This window comes from Lactuca saligna, chromosome 5 (genome assembly GCF_052625555.1).
Source record: "Lactuca saligna cultivar CGN05327 chromosome 5, ASM5262555v1, whole genome shotgun sequence".
NCBI classification, from domain to species: domain Eukaryota; kingdom Viridiplantae; phylum Streptophyta; class Magnoliopsida; order Asterales; family Asteraceae; genus Lactuca; species Lactuca saligna.
The window spans coordinates 244,008,199-244,019,868 of record NC_136421.1 but is presented as its reverse complement, the minus strand read 5'-3'; the positions used below and the strand labels follow the sequence as shown (position 1 = coordinate 244,019,868).

The following is an 11,670-nucleotide window of genomic DNA, read 5'->3' as shown; positions in this document are numbered from 1 at the left end:
CTTGAGTAGAAGACGTGATCCTTCCTATTCCCGTTATCATCGAGATGGAAATCTTTCGTCAAATGTGGACTATTACAATTCTCACAACCTACATGTATTGCGTGTATGGATTTCCATCTTGGTCATTCTTCTATCCATGTTACTTAACATTTCCATAACCGCCGCTATATCTTCCGATGCACCATTCCCGGTTCCCCTTGTTTCATCATTACAAGGGTTGTGATATTCCCGTGAACGCTTAGAAAATTCGTCAATTAATTCTTTTATCTCAATGAGATTCTTCTTAGTTAAAGTTCCTTGCGAATCAAGGAGTTGCCTTGTTATGACATTCAGCCCATCATAAAAGATCGGAACCTCTTGTTGCTCGTTTAAATCGTTTGAGGGACAATTTTGGATTAAACCTTTGTATCTCTCCCAAGCTTCGTACAAGGACACCCCCATTTGTTGCTCGAAGTTTGCTATGGTCTTCTTGAGTTTAGAAACTTTAGATGGTGGGAAAATTGTTGTATGAACTCTTTGTGCATTTGTGCGCAAGTGGTGATTGAACCTGGTGAAATCGCCTTTAACCAGTCTTTAGTTGCTCCTTTAAAAGTAACCAGAAGCATTCTTAGCTAGATAGTCTCTCGAGGAACATTAAGAATGTTGAAATAGTCGTCTATGTGATTAACTTCATCGAGGTTCTTGTATACATCTTCATGGTCTTTTCCGAAAAATGGAATATCCTTTAGCGTAATAAGGATATGTCCCTTAAGCTCAAAGGTAGTAAAAGTTGGAATTGTGGGTTACACAAGTCCAAGACCAGTGTCCTCTTACATACTTTTCTTTTAGGCCTCCATTATCATGTCAACAATGTCCGTCATTTTGTCTTTTCGCTCGCCTTTGGGTTCATTACTTTTGTCTGTTTCGTTACCAATTTTGTTTTTATTAGGAGTGTTCTCAATGCCTTCAAAAGTGTGTTCGTCTTTCGAGATGTTGTGTAATCCTGCAGATTCGGGCTAGTCAATTTAGAGACAATAAGCGTCAAAAATGACTTTCTAATAGAATATAATTTAGAATAAAAAATTTTAATCAAGTTATAGTATATGTCACAAGGGTTCCATACATATAAAGAACACTGAAATCCGAGTTATAACGAAGAAGTTATGACACGTCGAAGTTTTACGACAAAACCGACACGACACCTGGAATCGTAAAAAGTGAATTTACGATAAAATACTTTCTAGCCTTAGCGATCTAAACGAAAGTCATAGTATATGTTAAACTGAGAGTGTGCATAAAAAGAACATTTAAATCTGACTTCGTATGAGGAAGTTATGATTGTTAGAACCCATTGTTTATAACGAACGGTGAATGCGGAAGAAAGATTTCTCGAGATTAATCGTGTTTTTGGAAGTATGAACATGAAGAACATTATATGAGTTCATAAAAATAAACTAAGAACAAGAGAGAATAATCATAATATTGCATGAAGAACATGGTGGGAGAGAAACTCTCCCTAGGTGGGGAGAACCCACCACTTTCTCTCTCTAGAATTATATTTTTGAGAATTGTAACTCTTCTAAGAAATAAGAAAATGAGCTAGCTTAATTAAGGGAATAAATGACCAACTCTCCCTTTATATAGGAGGGAGACTATTTACACCATAAATACAATAAAGGGAAAATATAACCTAATTATCACTCATTATTTGTGGAGCATTTATATGCCCCAATATTCTCTCACTAAATGCTTACAAATGATGAGAGATACAATAAGTGATACAAGGCTATAATACAGTAATCCGACTAACAAGTGTGGTAATAAAATGAAATCAAGTTCTGAAATATCTCTGAAACTCTGAAGTGTCTGTGAAGTCTGAAACTAGTCATGAATATCTGAAATGAAGGTCTTCGGCCTCAAAGCACAACCAATGAAGCAAAAAAAATAAGATCCAAATCTTCAAACCAGTCATAATCACCCGAAGAAGGAGGTCACCATGAGCAAGTAGAAGATCCAATAAAAGAAACACTTTGTGTTCAATAGTCTGAAAAACATCTCGAGCTCTCGAATCATAATAAACCGAAATTCTTCAAAGAATAACCTGCTAAACATGTGAAGCATCCATAAAATGTAGTCGGATAAAAATAATGTGAGTCCAAAAACATGGTCTAGCGATGCCAGAAATTTGATCCAAGGATCAAAAATAAGTGTCATGTCACATGCCAAAATAATCTTCGTCTTCAACATATCACAAATCCAAACTCGTGAAACCATAAGAACTGAACTAGATGCAAACACAAAATCATCCTATGGTAGAGTCCGAATAATAAATAATCTGAATCGGAAAACATCGAGTAATGCCAAAAATTTGATCCGTGAAGACCAAAAATAAGTGCCACATCGCATCACTAAATAAATAATCGTCTTCAGAAGTCTTCAAAAATCCAAACTCAAACAATAATAACCAAATCCGGATGATATTCTCTCCCTATTTTGATAACCAATGACCGGATATCAAAAATCAACAAATCATCAGATGGAGAGTGTCGGATACCAAGAGCTAAGATAAGCTCTCCCTAGATCTATGAAGTTTCTTGATAAGAAAAGAGAAAGAGTAAAATAAATACTCTTGCGGTCATGAGAAAGCGGGTGACATAGTTGTTGAAATTGTGCTGAGAAAATCTATTGTGCCAAAAATATATCCAAGTATCCAAACTACGGTGTTGGAACACTTGAAGTGGTCTTCAATAGAGAATAAGGTCCACGTGCTCAAGATAGATGATTCGTCAACCAAAAATCAAGAGCACCAAGTCATAATATCCCATAAAGTGAAGAATGTGAAACAACTTTATTGATCAATCGCCGTTGCGGTACAAGCATCACAAAAAGATAATATAAAGTCCGACTGCGGTAGGAATATTCTTCCAATAATAATAACCGGTATGAAATGAATAACCAATGTGACAATCCATAGGTAGGTTGTGGCAAAAATTGGTGTTAAAAAAAAAAAAAAAAAAAAAAAAAAAAAAAAACTGGTGTAAAAAATAATTGGCTAATTAAAAAAAATTGGCTAAAAAAAATAAATTAAATAAAAAAAATAATGTAGAAAAAAAATCTGAGTTAAAAAAAGTCTAAGAAAAAGAGGGTGTTTTAAAAAAAGGGAGGGAAGAAAAAAAATGGGGAAGGAAGAAGAAAGGAGAAGGAAGAAGGAGAGGGGAGGAGGAGAAGAGAGGGGAGGAAGGGGAGGGCTGAAGGAGGAAGGAGGAGAAGGGAGGAGGACCGGAGGAAGGTTGAGGGTGATTGCGGGTCGGAAGTTGCTTGCGGGTGGAGTGATGGGTGCGCGCGATATGGGTGCTGATGGAAGTGAATCGCGAATGCAAGGCGTGACTGTGGATGGTGCGAGTCTAGGCGAACGACTTCGGTGCGAGGAGCAACTAGGCGCTGCGGTGTGAGAATGATGATAGGCACGCGCTTGCGGATGCGATGGGCTAGGATGACTACGGATGCGAGGGTGAAGGATGTGCCTGCGGACCGAGGCTACGGTCCGAGCAAGAGGGGTCCGAACCGATGGCAACAGAGTCTTTTTGGCTGCGGTCTATGGCTGCTGACCTCGGCTACTGATGGGACAATGATGACCTTAGATCAAGGCTTAACAGGGGCTGCTGAGAGGCTTCTTAGGGGACTCCGGTAGGTAGTTTTTGGTTGCGGTTCGGGGGTCCGGAAGGGGCTGAACAAGTGACGAAAATGCTATTTTTTCATGAAAAATGGTACCGCAAAGACCATTTATTCATATTTTAATAAGGGAATCTTTTTATAAAGCATTAAAGTCAACAAGTGGGTCTTGGGAAGGCAAAAAGAGGAGTGTACAGGGGGTTTTTAGGGGACAAAAGGTGATGAAATGTGTCATAGTCACATGGTTTTTGCTTGGGTGAAGGTAAATATGAGTGAATTACTCTTTACCCAAAAGAGCAAAAAGGACAATATGCTTTTCACAAACACAATTTACATCGAATTTTCTTCAATTAAAGATCTACAGCAAGAGTAAATGAGGAGTAAAAGTCTTCATACCTCAAGGAGATTTCAAGCTGCTGGGTAAAAAAAAGAGCATCACTTCAATGAAAATAAGCTCATAATTATATCTTCTCATTTCCAAGGCATAAATAAAATGCCTGGAGCAAATTCTTCAACAAATTGGAGACTACAAAAATAATTTCTCTTCCTATTTGTTTCATTTCTTCAACAGAAAAAAAATAATAATAAGAACATGAAGAACATCAATTTTTCCAGCAATAATAGAACGATCAGCAGCAACAACTTTTATTTTTGCTAAGATAGAATCACCCGGAAGATAGAAATAAGAAAGAACATCATAAAAAAAAAAATTCGGTTTGCAACCCGAATTTTTTTTTCTTGCAGAAACACGGAAAAATCACAAGATAATCACCGAACGGGAGTCGTTCCCTTGAACTTACTTGTGAGATCTTCAAGGTACGACTCTGATACCAATTGTTAGAACCCACTTTTTATAACGAACGGTTAATGCGGAAGAAAGATATCTTGAGATTAATCGTGTTTTTGGAAGTATGAACATGAAGAACATAATATGAGTTCATAAAAATAAACTAAGAACATGAGAGAATAATCATAATATTGCATGAAGAACATGGTGGGAGAGAAACTCTCCCTAGGTGGGGAGAACCCACCACTTACTCTCTCTAGAATTACATTTTTGAGAATTGTAACTCTTCTAAGAAATAAGAAAATGAGCTAGCTTAACTAAGGGAATAAATGACCAACTCTCCCTTTATATAGGAGCGAGAGTATTTACACCATAAATACAATAAAGGGAAAATATAACCTAATTATCACTCATTATTTGTGGAGCATTTATATGACCCAACAATGATTTCTTTAAGATATAGCATAACAATGAACAACCCGAAATTCGAATTTTAGGTCGGTCGATTTTTAGCCAAAATAATCTAAACGAGAATTTAAGATCTCGTTAATAGGAGCTCAACGATAAAATGACTTTCGAAAACGGAGCTCGTATGCGAAATATATGGGCGAAGCTTAGTCTTTACTCTTCAAGCGCGGCGAATGCGATCCATTTTTGTAAATCTAAGATACAATGAGAATTAGCCGACGGGGTCTAAATGAAAGTTGTAGTACTCATAAATACCAATGTGTGGATATAAATAACATCGAGAATAGAGCTCGTACATTAAAGATATGGACGAAACTTAGGCTTTACTCTTCAAGCGCGACGAATTCGAATACAGTTTTGTAAATCTAAAATAGAATGAAAATTAGCTGACGGGGTCTAAATGAAAGTTGTAGTACTCATAAATATAAACGCATGGATATAAAGAATGTAGAATATGGAGCTCGTACGCGGAAGATACGGATGAAACTTAGGGGCTACTCTACGATAAAATCCCTATAAATAAAGGATGAATCCTTCATATTTTCTCTCTCTAACTTCTCTCTAACTCCCCCAAACCCCCCAAAGCCTAGGGTATCTCCCTAGCACGAGAAGGAAGCCCCAGAGCTCCTGACGGCTCCAAGAAAAAGATCTTTTCGGCTCGGAAATGCTGCTCCAGCGAAGCCCGGTTTTTAATAAAACCCACTATTTCGTCGAAGGAAAATAGAATCGTTAAAAGCAAAGCACTGCCTGAGTTTGGAATCATCACTTTAACAAGTGAGTGCATAGTTACTTTCATATTACACATAGATATGAAGTATTTTATATAAATTATGTGCTATGTGTGTATACTTTCTGAATACTTGTTGTCTATGTTGGATGAAACGTTTTATACATGTTTTAAATGATCTAAACTTTATATGTATTTTATATCTACAAAATGTGTTAGGTAAAACATGTAAATTAGAGGTGAGATAAATGATAAGTGTTGAAAGATGAGATATATGATGAGCGATGAAAGATGAGATGAAGGATGAGCGATGATATATGAGTGATAAAATATGGTGCGAAGCGATGACCTAAGCGATGAGCCAAAGTGATGAGCCAAAACGATGAGCTAAAGCGACGAGCCAAAGCGATGAGCCAAACAATGACCCAAGCGATGGCCCTGTTATCTAGCAGAGTATAGATGACAACCACAAACTATTCTAGACAGTCCAGTGGAACACTAGCAGGCTTGTAACCTGTAGGTGTTGTGAATGATGTTTTCACCTGGTGTACTCTAAAAGCCATTGACAGGTATTGCGAGTGGACTCTCGAAAATGATGATGTCAATAAACAAGATAAACACTGGCGACTATGCAGACTTAGTGTTGATTCCTTATGATACTCCTTAGGAATGAATGAATGAGGAATAGCTGAATCTTAGGGTAGATCCTTAAGAGTAAAGAAGATAATGGGGATGGGTAATTGGGTTGATTGTTTGATGTTTAACATAATAATTATATTATTGTGGGTTGAAAACCCTATATACTCACCAAGTTTCCCAACTTGACGCACTCAAGCTTATTTGTATCGCAGGTGTCGATATGAAGCTACTTTACACTGAGGGATTTAAAAGAGATGTAGATCACTAGTGTAAATGAATGTAAGTTCTGTTTATGCTTATGTTTCTGTATTGATGATGAGATCCCAAATGTTTTAAAATAAATAAAAATATATTTCTACGGAAATGCATTGATAACATATTTATCATGTTTTTCTTGGAACAAATTCTGCAACATTTTTATTAAAAGAGGTACTCTAATTTTTATAAAGCATAAACAAAAATCGGTCTTTTCTGACCGTGAAAATGGGAAAGTCACATGTTGCTTAATTCTCATACGTGATTGCCTTTCTTTTTACTAAAAAATGATTTTCGATCCTTAAATGGTGATTTATTTGGTGTGTTTGATTCTCCCACGTTATTGTCAATATTTTTATGAAAAGCAGACTCAGGATCGTCAAGTGGTGGTGTCAAAAGTGTGTTTGATCCACTACTGCAACAAAAACAAAAATAAAAATGTAAAAACAAAAAAAAAGTAATTAAAAATTCCTACTGATTGTTTAACATGACGTGGTAATAATACCACCTCATGGTAAAGCAGATAAACTAAACAGAAAGCAAAATTGAAAGAAAACATAAAAGAGCAGAGCTCACATGGTGATCTTTAAGAGCTTATGTCGTGAGTTTAGTAATTTAGAAAATCTAATGCTAAAAATTAACTTTGTGCAGGTTTTACCCCACAAAAAGGATCGATTACATAAAGTAATTAAATTAACAACTAAAATAATCGTTCCCCGGTGACGGCGCCAAAAACATGATGTGGTGCAGACGGTGACATCCCCAAATTCATGGTCATTTTAAAATTTTTATTTATGCTTACTTAAAAATCAGAGTATCGTTTTTAAAGAATAATATTGCGGAATTTGTTCCCAGAAAACATGATAAAAATATCATCAAAGCATTTCCGAAAAAAAAATGTATTTTTTTATATTAAAACATTGGGTTACCATCGTCAATACAGAAAAATAAGCATAAACTGACCTTACATTCATTTACACTAATGATTTACATCTTCTTTAATCTCTCAGTGTAATGTGTCATTGTATCGATACCTATCATACAAATAAACTGAGTGGGTCAGGGCGGGAAACATGGTGAGTACATAGGGTTTTCAACCCACAATAATACGGTTATTATGTTTCATCATCAATCAATTAACCTAATTACCCATCCCCGTTATCTTCTTTATTCTAAATATCTTCCCTAAGAATCATATATTCCTCAACATTTATTTCTAAGGATTGTCCTATGGAATAGGCACGTAGTCCATCACTGACAGGGTTTATAAAATAGGCACTAAGTCCATAGTTGTTGATGTTATCTATTAGGCATTAAGACCATAGCTGCCAATATTCATCTATAGGGAATTTCCTAAGGATCATCGCCTACATCGTGTAGAAAGTACTATTCCATAGATCGCTCCCCTAATACCTGTCCAGTAAGGGTTAGAGTATCAATGCATGGGTATGTAGTTACTACATCGCATGAACTTGTAATTCATCACCTACAGGTTATGAGCCTACCGGTGTTTCCACGTGACTTAGTTAGTGGTCGTTATCTATAATCTGGTAGATGAATACATCGCAACATTGCAGGATAAGGTTATGACATCTCCTAATCATCTCTCATCTCGTATGACCTATTAATCATCACCTATCTATGATCACCTAGTTATCATCACTTTTCTTTCATCACCTATCTCTCATCCAACATAGATATCAAGAACAAAGATAATATGCACACATAGCACGTAGTTTATATTAAAAAATTCATATCTATGTGTAAGATGAAATTAACTATGCACTCACTTGTTAAAGTGATGATTCCAAACTCGGGCAGCGCTTCGCTTCATATAATTTTATTTTCCTTCCATGAAACCTAGTATCATTATCCCTAGATTTTATTCTAATGTTTATTGTGACTAATTATTAACTTAAGGTCTACGAGCTATATTGTTTTATAAGTGTTAAACAATACTTTTCAACTACTATGTATAGACATGGGCCAAACATGAAACACCGGAGGGCAGGACCATTTTGGCATTTAAGCTGTTCTGAAATCCAACAACTCTATGTGACCCTTCAAACTAGATTCCCCATACCGCGAATAGTTAAAAGGTATTATAATAACACTTTCTATAATCTATACTTAGAACATATATTTCTTATAATAACGATAATGAAATTAAATATAAGTTATACTTAAAAAGGGTAAGCATAACTCACTTATAAGGGGGTTTAGCGAGGATCCGGGCTCTGCGTGGGCAGAACTTCTAAGCCGAAAGCTCTTCTTCTCAAAGCTTTCTAGTGCTATAGGACTCGCCTCTAGTACTTGGAAGTACTAGCGCATGGGAGGGGTTAAGAGAGGTAATTGAGATAGAAAGAATGAGAAAGGTGTGTGTAACGAACCAAAAATCAAGGATAAAATTTCATTTTTAATATGGCTAAAACGTTAATACCAGTTATTTCTAACATTTCAAATCATCGTTAAGTAAAACATTTATCAGAGTTCATCCCAAGAATCATTCACTGTGGAATTCATAGGTGTGTGCACTGTGATCAATCCGAGCTCTTCTTTCCCAAAATGTTGATACATGAAACCAAAACTGCAAACCATAAGCACAAAGCTTAGTGAATCCCCCAAAGCATACTCCACACACAATCCACACAACACACATAAAAGCTATCTCTACCGCATACCACATATCAATTAGCTATAAAAGCTACCTCTACCTCATAATGCAGAACAATTAGCTACAAAGGCTACCTCTACCACATATCACATATCCATTAGCTATAAAAGCTACCTCTACCATGTATCATATATCAATTAGCTATCAAACTATTTCTACCATTAGCCACAAAGGCTACCTCTACCCTTATCCCCACAGGGTATCTCTACCGTTAGCCCCAAAGGCTATCTCTACCATTAGCCCTAAAGACGGTCTCTACCGTTAGCCCTAAAGGCTATCTCTACCGTTAGCTGTAAAGCTATCTCTACCACATATCAATGCATAACAATGCCACACACCTCTACACAGTAAGTATACCAACTATCTAAAAAAATTGGTCTGGCCTTGGTGCCTTAGACCCATTGGTATGGTGAGGAGACTCGCCTCTCATTGTAGAAGCTTCCCGCATGAATTCCATAGCTGCTGTCCCGCCAGCTTCCCGAGCTATCACTACCAAACAATATACCCAATTAGCAATTAGGTCCCATACCATAATCCTTAATCCATTCATGGGGTAGAATGACCATTCTACTCATGGCCTAGTATGATCCAAACTTAGCCCAATCCCAAAACAAAAGCCCAACAGTAAGTAGGCTTTCCAAGCCTACTCGTGTCCCAATTTGCCAAATTGCACCCAACTCCTCTAATGGGCCTTACCTTAAGCCCAAACATAATCTTGGACCAAAACATCTGACTTCTAATGGTCCACTAAGGCCCAAAGGCATAAAGTCCACTGCATGGCCCAACCCGAGGCCCAAAACACTCCAAGCCATATATGATGAGTAAGCGGGGCGTACTCCCTTGTACGCTAAGCGTACTGGCTGAAGGTGGTGCACGCTGCGCGTACCTGTATGTACGCCCATCATACTCCTCTGTTAAGCCACTTTTCCATTAAGTGCTTAATATTCTACTCCGAAAGCTACAATTATAGATCCAAGTCCTCTTCAACGTCTTAAACCATAAAGTTTCTTACTTGATGGCTTTGCATGATCCATATAAGCTCAAACTCCAAAAATGATAATCTACTTCCATGGAAATGGTCTTAACTCAAGCATGAACCCATTAAGACCTCCAAGATGGCAACTTTCTACCTTAGGGACTCATTTAACACCGAGAGTGGCAACTCTAAGTCTAAGAATCATATTTCAACCATAAAGTTCCATCCTTGGGACCAAAATGAACTAAAACTCACAATGGTAGATCTAAGAGATGAATGATCAAGATCAAAGCTTTATACCTTCATCAAGCTGAGAATTAGTCCCAAATTCCAGATCCACAAGAACCTCCTTGATTCCCATCTTTACAACAAGTTCCATCTTCTTGAAATGCACCAAAAACCACCCAAAATGAACCCACAAAGCTCACAACACTTTTGGATAAAGCTACCACTTGAATTTAGGGTTTAAGGCTCTGAGAATGAAAGGGAGGCGCACCCCCTCAGACTTAAGGTGCTTTAAATAGTGAGCTAACCATAAAAATTAGGGTTTAGGGACTGTGAGCGTACGTCGGGCGTACTTCTCGTATGTTGGGCGTACGTCTCCAACACCCGTGACCACTTATCCCCTCTATATTGGGCGTACTCTTGTGCTAGCCACCTTGCATGCATTGGATCTCCTTGCCACTTTTCTCTACTAAGGACCAATAATACCAATATCTTAAAAGTATCAAAACTTCTTCATTCCAAGTCCATTTCCTACGAACTTCATATCCACAAAAGCTGATGAGAAACCCTACGCTCCCAACTCCACACCCGAGCCCAACAACCTTACGAATAAAAACTGAGACCCATAAAAGATCGAATCATACCCTTGGTCTCCGAAGACACAATCGAGCACTTTTAGAACCCGGTGTTACAACTCTTCCCCACTTAAATTAGATTTCGTCCTCGAAATCATTCCTTACCATTCCTCATTCCAAATAACTAAGGCCTCAGATAAGAAGTCGGTGTGTTGCTTGTGCATTTGTAGGGATTTCTTGATGTTAGAGGTAGCCATGATTGGGGAGTTTCCGATGTCTCCATATGAGATATATAATCTTTTGAGTTTTCTTGGTCTGTATCTAGACGATTATCTTACATTGAGATATAACCCAAAGATCATGGATGTTATGTATCTGGGTGAGTCGATTAGGATTTTTTGTTATCTGCGAGGTTAGTTGGTGGTAGTTTTGTCACACCCCCGAACTAGACGGCGGAAACGTCCGAGGGCTCGTGTGACTTAAATTGAATATCATCACAATGAATATACATGAATCATAACATAAACATCACCATGCATCAATATATTACAACCGACATTGTTCGCATCAAGTACATTGTTTTAACATTACAAATCCATACATAAATTGTTTGATAGTTTCCGAAAGCAAAACACACTAACATACTTGGTACTTATTCCCCAGCTTACTTGTTACCTGAGAATACAAGTTATT

The 11,670-nt window shown here is 37.3% G+C and overlaps 1 non-coding gene across 1 annotated transcript; it reads left to right on the top strand.

The window, feature by feature from the left end:
• Positions 1 to 370: 370 nt before the first annotated feature.
• Positions 371 to 477, top strand: LOC144999251 (small nucleolar RNA R71). The gene has a single exon (XR_013660768.1). It is a non-coding gene; the product is annotated as a small nucleolar RNA R71 (small nucleolar RNA).
• Positions 478 to 11,670: the final 11,193 nt, after the last annotated feature.